This window comes from Mastomys coucha, unplaced genomic scaffold, assembly GCF_008632895.1.
Source record: "Mastomys coucha isolate ucsf_1 unplaced genomic scaffold, UCSF_Mcou_1 pScaffold13, whole genome shotgun sequence".
In the NCBI taxonomy this organism is placed as follows: Eukaryota; Metazoa; Chordata; class Mammalia; order Rodentia; family Muridae; genus Mastomys; species Mastomys coucha.
This window is the reverse complement of record NW_022196895.1, coordinates 13804649-13813805: the sequence shown is the minus strand read 5'-3', so window position 1 is coordinate 13813805 and position 9157 is coordinate 13804649.

Genomic DNA, 9157 nt, shown 5'->3' with positions numbered 1-9157 from the left:
ATCAAAAAAAAAAAAAAAAGTTAGCCTTAGAATAATGAGAAATAGGAAACTATTTTTTTATAAGACGTCTTTCTTATGTTGCCATATCACTGACAATGTAGTGTTCTGTGGCTTTATATTTAAAACTGCATGGCATCAATCACACCAGCACCCTCGACTTGTCTGAGCGACAAATTGAAACATCTCAGTGATTGACAGGTGTAGATTTTTCAAATCTTCTTATTTCCATTTATGGAGAGATTGAATAAATCAAATGTTTAATTTGAAATTTTATAAAATGTGGACAATTCATAATTAGAACTCATAGTTTTACACATGAATTATGTAGAGTCCTAAGGAGTTTTCACAATGATAATGTAAGTTACCCATTCGACATCTACAAAGGTATCAGACATTACCACTTCTACTGTAAAATGCTCATGTAGAAGCAGGAAAAAAAATAGTTTTTAGCATATTGTTTACATGTTCTTAATATAATTTGGTTTAGGCTTAAAAAATAATCAAAAGACAAGAAAGATGATACTTGGGTTTTGATAAAAATTAGTTCCAGTCATTGTTAGATAGTGTGATCTTGCTCCATACTTAAACTTTCTCAGACTCAGATTCTCCTAAGAATAGTCTAGTGGACAATAGGACGGGTAATGTGTCTTTCATGAAGACTCTGAAGACATATCTGCACGATGGTCATAAAGCTTGTGCCCAGGGTCTGATCCGTACAAAACTCTCTGTTATCTGTCTAGTGTTGGCCGCCTGCACCAACGTAAATAAAAGAAAGGGCTCTTCTGGTAATAGGAGTAAGAAATAGATAGGAAGAGATTGAAAGAGATAAGAAGAAATAGGCTAGCCATACTGTACCTTACCCATGTGGGAAAATAAACATTAGACGACACGAGCTCTGGTCACTCAGTCATCTTGAATTATAATTGTGAGGCTATTATCTGGAAGTACTTTCCAAGGAGCATAGCGAAGGATGTACAAGTAGTGTTGATGCAAAATGCACAATGGAGCTGTTTTAAGCCAGCAGTAAAGATAAATACAAAGTTGACTGAGAGGAAAGCTCTTTAATTGAATCTTCACCCACTTAGCTTATTAAGCCACTCTGTGGACTTCTTCCTTTGCCCCCTGTGGTGCTAGCAGGAAGATACATGAATGATGTTCATGCTGTAAAACATGAGAGATGTGATCTTCCTCTGAACTGTAGTTTAACCAACCTTTAAAGACTCATGTTGTCTTTTCCTCTACGCATACCTGAAGTTTGTGACTCCTCAGAGTTTGGATATGTCTTTTGCTAAGCTTTTGCTCATGATTCCTTAACAGGATTCCTCTACTGAGGATCAAGTATGCTATCAGAGCATATTAAAAGAACAAAGTTGATTCTAACTGGCCAGATAAAGGTCACCAGAAGAAGTGGACACATATCACACCATGGGAAGGGGAAGAGTTCCTAGGAAAGTAGCAAGGGAGAAAAGAAAACTTCAGGAAAAGAAAACAGGGGTTTGCACAATGTGGAGAGAACACGAGTCTGCCTGAAAAACGGGAGCTGTGGCCCATGGAAGTACAAAAGTTTAAAGCTGTGAACAGAAGTGAGAATTTCTATGTTTTACTGATAACTGGCTACAAATTCCATCAACAATGGCAAGTAACTGGGAGCAGTTTCTAGGAGGCTGAAAGTCACTTAATATATTATTTTTTAAATTTGCACCAAATAGCACATCTTCATGAAATTTGTATTAAATTTGAATTTGTCTTATGATCAATATCTTTTTTACAAACTTTTATTTTAACTATAGGTGAATAAATGAAGGCCATGAAAGGTAATTTACCCCAAGCTCTGAGGCATTAGATCAGACTGTCTATCCATTATGTTTCTTACCTACAATGTCTTTCCAAAAAATAGAAATCAACCATTAGAGATTTGTTTACTGTTTGATAGCCTGGAGTTAACTTAAATTTTTTTCAGGTAAATATACACGTGGCATTTTATATCTAAGGCATATTGTCATGCTTTGGGTTTACATAAGAGTACAGTTCTTTGAAAGAAAGAAAATCTGCTCCTACAAAGAATTCCTAAGTCAAGTATTTTGTTTCATGATGAAAATGCCAGATTTTCTAGTTAAGCAAATAATTATTCTGAAAGTATAAATGATTAAATATCATGAAAAAGAAATGTTAGTTGTTGGAATCTAGGACACACAAAAAGGACTCTGTGGAGCATATTTTTTTTCAACACAATATTCATCACTTGCTTAGGAGTTGAAAAATTTCCATTTCCTCTCAGTGGCTTCCTATAATTTGAGAGTATCCATACCCAAGCTGAAATAGGTTCCTCTTTCCATTTTTTTGTTCTGACAATTAACACAATTTGTATGCAGGAATGTTGTCTCTGTAAAGTTTGGAAGTTAACTTTTATTTCCATATAAGACCATTCCTTCAGCTTGAGTGTGGCTGCCTGCCCAGAGCCTGCTGTGATATTTTCCCGTTCCTACCTAAGAAATTCTACTACATATGAACTCGTATTCTCAGAAGTCTTCTGCTGGGCAGTGGTGGCACACGCCTTTAATCCCAGCACTTGGGAGGCAGAGGCAGGAGGATTTCTGAGTTCGAGGACAGCCTGGTCTACAGAGTGAGTTCCAGGACAGCCAGGGCTATATAGAGAAACCCTGTCTCGAAAAACCAAAAATAAAATAAAATAAAAGTCTTCTAAGTAGCTAATCACATTACAGAGTGTGGGGGATTAAATATTACTTCAAAAGAAATTATTAAACAAGTATTATCTAATGCTAACAAATACTTTTCCTGAAGTATTTTCTTAAAGTACATATTCTAGGATATTGTATCATATACCTGTAGCACATTTCATCACATCTTAATGCCCTTCCTCACTATAAAATATGAAATATCATTACATCAAACCTTTTGAACAACAGCATAGAGGTTCCTGCTCTGTGAGTGTGCCCCTGATCCTGCTCTGTGAGTGTGTCCTTATTCCTGCACTCTGTGTCCCTGAAACTGCACTATGACTGTATCCCTGTAGCTTTCTTTCTCTCTTTCTCCCAGTCTATTTTTTGTTGATGTATTTATTTACTTTTGGATTGGTTGATTTGTATGTGTGTCTTTATGTGTGTGTGTGTGTGTGCGTGTGAAATGTTGTGATTCTATGTGTATGTAATGTTAATAATGCCATTAATTTAGATTTTGTAATATTTTTTAGTATAGATTCTGCCCAATGATCGATTAGGTTTGACAATGGTTTGATCATATAACTTGTTTCTGCTTCTGTGAATAGTGAGTATAAGAGATAGTAATGGTTTGCAAACAGTAAACTATTTTCAAAAGATATATAAAATATTGAACATGTAAGGAATATCAGGAATAAGTGGAGTGATTAGTCTGACATGTCCAGTCAAAGTTCTAGGACAGAAAAATGTTAAAGAAATAATGAAAAATACTTAACTTTAAGATACCTCAAAATGTTGTCATTCAAACTTCACAAGGTGACACAAAATTACTGTCTGATGACTTCTTAAACACAGCCATGGAAACCAGACAGATGCCTATCCCAGACTAAGAGCAACAAGGCTCAAGAAAGAATTTAACAGCCACAAAAATATTTTTTGAAGCATTAGAGCAAAACTGAGAGATTCTCAGTGTAGTATACTGAGAGAGAAGTTTGATAGTCCCTGAAGAATGAGCTGGAAATGGTGAATATTTATATGAAGAGAGACAGAGTTGTTAGTAAATACAAAACTGACGAAGAACAAAGCAATACAGAATTACATATGCTTTGATTTCTGATAAATGAAAAATATCTGAGTACGCATCAGTGAATGGATAACACACATGCATATACACACACACACACAAGATTCCTTCAAATCTGTTGAAATGTGAAACAAATGGAAGCATTGTGGAAAACAGTTACGTATTATTTTATCCATAAAGTTGAATGTATCATAGCATCCCACAGTTGGTGGAACTGACATTCATTCTGTATTTTTAATATCAGAAATAAAACCAAATATTTGATTTCATCCTTCCATTTGCAAAATGCAGCAATGTATATCGTGTAGATAGCACTTCACACGGCAGTACTAATAATTCCAAAGCAGGTGGGTAGAGAATACTAGAAGCCCTGATATGCTAATATTAATTACACTAAATGACAAGCCTTAATATGGTTTTCTTTGACTTCATGAAAGTCTAATTTAGGGGACATAAAGTCTTTGATGCTGTTGGAGAGTGGGAAATCATTTGAATTGCCTTCGCTCAGAAGCTACCAACAGCCGTCCTCCTAACAGCGGTGGTTCCCAGTAAGAGTCACAAGGAAAGTTGGCTTCTGAGGCCAGTTCCTTCTAGATAACTAATGATTCAACTATTCAGCTTTCACTAGTTTTCTAGCCTACTATTTAGATTAATTATTCAAAGCATAATTAGATCAAGTTATAGCATAATTAAATAGCATAATTAAATAAATCATATTATGTGGAAAGTAATACTTTTTCAAAAGTATCGATCTGAATTGTGTTAGGCCCTTGGGCTGTTTTCCATGTTTTGGAGTGTATAAGCTTGCCTACATGTAGTAGAGTGGCTGTATGAGAACTTATTCTTTTGCCTCCATTCCAGACTTAGTGTTTTAGGACTCCACTGTGCTTGTAAGGAACTTGTTCATATAACATTTGCCATGTGCCATCTATCGGACCTGACAGGCTCTGAGAAATGGGTCCCAAGCTTCCTTAATTGCACTGCTACAAGAAGTTTCTTTTTTTTTTATTGTTGATCTTTGCCTTATATATTTTTATGGTGTGTTGTTTTATAAATAATGATCAATTATAGTCAAGTCTTTTGTGAGCTGTAACAATTAACAACATGACTGCAACTCTTTGTTAACGTTTTAATTGAACTTTTACTTTTACTAATATTAATGTTTCTGCTTGGTACTTTGCTTATATACTATGATTACTTAGAATAAGCTGCATAAAGCTAGATTTAACTTTTATTAAAATGAAAATCTCTAGAATATTTAAAGAACTGCAGGCATTAAACACCTGAAAAAGCATCCAGTCAATAAGTGCACTAATGAACTAAATAGACAGTTCTACAAAGAAGATTCTACAAAGATGACCAATAAATAACTGAAATGTGTTCAACTTTCTTGGTCATCCAGAAAACGCAAATTAAAGTTGCTTTGAGATTCTGTCTAACTTAAAAGAGTAGCTCTTTTCAAGGAGACAAGTGCCACAAATACTAGGGATGAAGCAGAGGAAACAGAATTCCTACACCCTGGGAGTGGGGGTACAAACTGGAATTTTAGGCAGAGATGTTTTAAGACATTAAAACCAGGCCAAGCATATAACCCATCTATGTCATTCATGAGTATAGTTCTGAAGAACTATATTCGAGCCACCACAGAGCTGCACATTTACATTTACGGTTATACTATTCACAATAGCCTGGAATAGAGCCAGGATATAATATGTCCATCAAATAATGAATGAATAAATAAAATGTATATAGACATAATGGAATTATATTCCATCATAAAGAAAATGCGATAATAATACTTGGAAAAAAATGATGGCACTGGAAATTGATTTTTAAGTTGAGAAATTCAGATTAAAAAAAGATAAACATTGAATGTTTTCTCTCATACATGGAACAAAGATTTAATACTATCAGTATGCATGTATGTTTATGTGTGAGGGATTTGTAAAACTTGGTGGATTCATTTGAGGGAAAGAAGAGCTGTGAAAAACCAGGGGAGAGAGAGAAATGTAACAGAAAAGCTAGAAGCAGCCAAAAACCGTGACAAAGGGTGGGACAGAGGGAGGTCCCAGTGGGAACCGAGATGGAATGAAACAGCAGCATCTGCTTAAGAAAACACCGTAATGAAAGTCATTCTGCCAACTTTAAATTTTGATAGCAATTTTAAGTGAAAATATGTCTTTTCATTAAAACACACCATTCAAAAAAAACCACACTATTGGACATATTTTCATTTCTAATATTCTTGATCTATTTTCTGCATCCTAATTTTATTGCAATATGCTTCAGATAATTATTTTGAAGTCCTTTTCAAGTTCCTCCCCAAGAACATGTTGTCAAACTCTGCTAAGTTTCCTCATTATGCATTAATTATTATTGTGAACCATCAAGGAGGAAAACAGAGATTTTCACATCTTGAAAGCACATCTTGAAACAGAATGACATTTTTAATTAACAGAGGAGCCCAACTATCATTAATCCCCAAGAAACCCCTTCTGTACAGTGGTTGCTAACCTGAGAGTCAAGGCTATTACTTGGGGTCAATTCTAATCTCTGGCAGCCATCTTTGTCTGAATTCTTTCTGACCAATCTAAACTTCCAAGGGCTTCTGGCTGCTTATAATTTCCACATCACCACGAAAGGATCAATATCCCTATTGTCTGAACTGTAATAGCACATTGTTTTTAGAATGCTGCCACTACTTTGAGGTTTACCTCAATTGGATATGCAATATATTTTCTGCATCTCAATGACGTGCTTTTATATAAATATAAAATTATTCTCATTGCTCTCTTCAGTTCTAATACCTGGCAGCATGAAGTATATGTTTAATTTGTGACCCAGTAATATTAATTGATATTATATGTTAAATCATATATCATGAAAAAGCTTATACTGTGGAAAGCATTTATCCCTAGGGAAGCAGAAAATGTCTGTTCCTTTGAAAATAAAATTAAAGCTAGCTTGATGCTGGTATTTTTTTTTCTAATAATGTTATCAATCAATGCTATCCATATAGATTTAGCTGTTGTATTTTCACAAATACTTTGTGGTAGGAACTCACTCTTAATAAGAAATAGGACATCATAAATGCTGAGATTTAGCCTCCATTGTGAATTAAATAGCAGCATGATCTGGGGAAAGTACTTAGACTGAAAGTTTTATCTTGATTGTTCTGGAATCAACCAAAGTATGTTATTCTGAGTGGATCTGAGAGGGCCTTACAGTATGAATTACCTGAGGACAAACCACTCTCCTCTACAGGGATGATGATGTCCAGAAGTAGCTCAAAGTGGCCCAAGGGGGCGGGGGGAAGCTTGCTTTTGCTGATACACCTTCATTATTACTTGTTGATGTGGATGCCTACCTGATTGTTGCTGCTCTTGATTCCACAATACTTCGCCTACCCACTTTCTTTGGATTTCCAATATGTAGTACACTATATTTACATGTCTAAAACATACTGATCCTTCAAGGGATGGTGAGGGTTGTTAAAGACGCCTGTCTCCTCTTAGCACAAATGATTCCTATACCAGTCTGGATATTTGTTTGTTTGTTTGTTTGTTTGTTTGTTTAGTTGTTTTGGTAGCCTTTTGGAGATAGAGCATCACACAGCTAATGCTGGCCCAGATTCGATGTTTAGCTGAGGGTGAGCTTATCCTTCCAAGTGTGAGAATTGCTTGAATGGCACACCTCCCTCCCTGCTTTCTTCTTCCTAAGCTGGATGACTGCCATCAACCCAGCGAGCCTCCACTGTGATGCTTACCTCCTCACTCACAGCCTATCCTTGTCCTCCACGAAGGACTGGATGCTCACTTGTGTTCATTTGGCAACTTCTTCATCCAATAATGTGGACTCTCACCTTGATATTTCTATTGACTCCCTGGATGCTAAGAACAGAAGGAAAAATGAAAAACATTCAATTAATGAAAAGTCAGTGGATACAAGCCTATGCTTCAGTACTGTGCTTAGGGGCACATGACGTGGAAATAGTATTAATCCAATTGTCCTATGTATAAGCAGATCAAGCTGTGAGTGATCATTTCATTTTACACTATATAAATTTGAGAGAACACACAGTAGTGGCCATTATGTTACTTATAGAATCAATATAGCACCATCAAACTGATCCTAAAGAAGTAGGAAATATACTGATTTAAATTAGAAATGTATAAGAGCAAATGCTCAAGGAAAAAACTCAATAGATCATAATTTTGGTTTATACTTTGAGATCTATTCTCTTTCTCTTATAGAGGAAGTAATGAATGGTTTACCTCTAATAAAATGTAAAAATAAAACTAAAAGTTTCAATGATAAGTAATTAACATGGCAGTTTTTACATTTTAGTTGGCAGGTTGATCTAATACCTTCATTATAGGAAGAAATGGTACTTTGATAAAAATGCAAAGTGATTAGTCACTTTGTTTCCTAGAATTGTCCACAAACACCTAAAATTAAAAATAGAATTTATGTGAATTGGTACAATATAGCTTCCAACTTTAGCAAATGTAGTAGAAGATAAAGATGCCCAATGTCATATTTAATAAATACAAGGTAAAATAGATTTTCTAGTGTTATATTATATCTACAATAAACAATCAATGTTCAAAAATTAACTACTTTACTATAAGCTTTCATTATACAGTTTTATTATTTTATTACTTGGATTTTATCTCTTAATGAGCTATATTGTAACTAAGTCTTACAATAGGTGTTCAAATAGTTTTGGAAACATTTTATTCATTAGAAATTACAAGTTCAGATATGTTTAACCATTGAAATTAGTAAAGGTAGATTCAACTTACTTGATATTTATAAACACAAGTAAGAAGATAGGAATTATGTGTTAAGGGTGCATTTTCTGATCACTATAAAACATGCTTGCATAATAAAGAGGCCCATTACATAAAGACATACCAATAAAGACCTTCCTACAATTAGAAAAATAACCTCTGTGCAATGAAAATGTGATTATCAACATTGACAGATCCAACATGGACCATTCTGTGCACTCTGATACCACCTTAAGCTCTCTTACTTAGGAAAGTATTAATATTACTAGTATAGATCTTGCTCTGAAAGCCTTTAGGGAAAAGACAATTACACAGACAAGCAACGCCTAATATAAAAGGGGCATTGTCAGGGGCTGGTGAGATGGCTCAGAGAGTAAGCACACTGGCTGCTCTTCCGAAGGTTCTGAGTTCAAATCCCAGCAACGACATGGTGGCTCACAACCACCCCTAATGAGATCTGACATCCTCTTCGGGTGTGTCTGAAGTCAGCTACAGTGTATTACGTCAGAGCGAGTAGGGCTGGAGCGTGCGGGGCCATCCTGAGTTCAGTTCCCAACAGCCACATGATGCCTCACAGCCATCTGTACAGCTACAGTGTACTC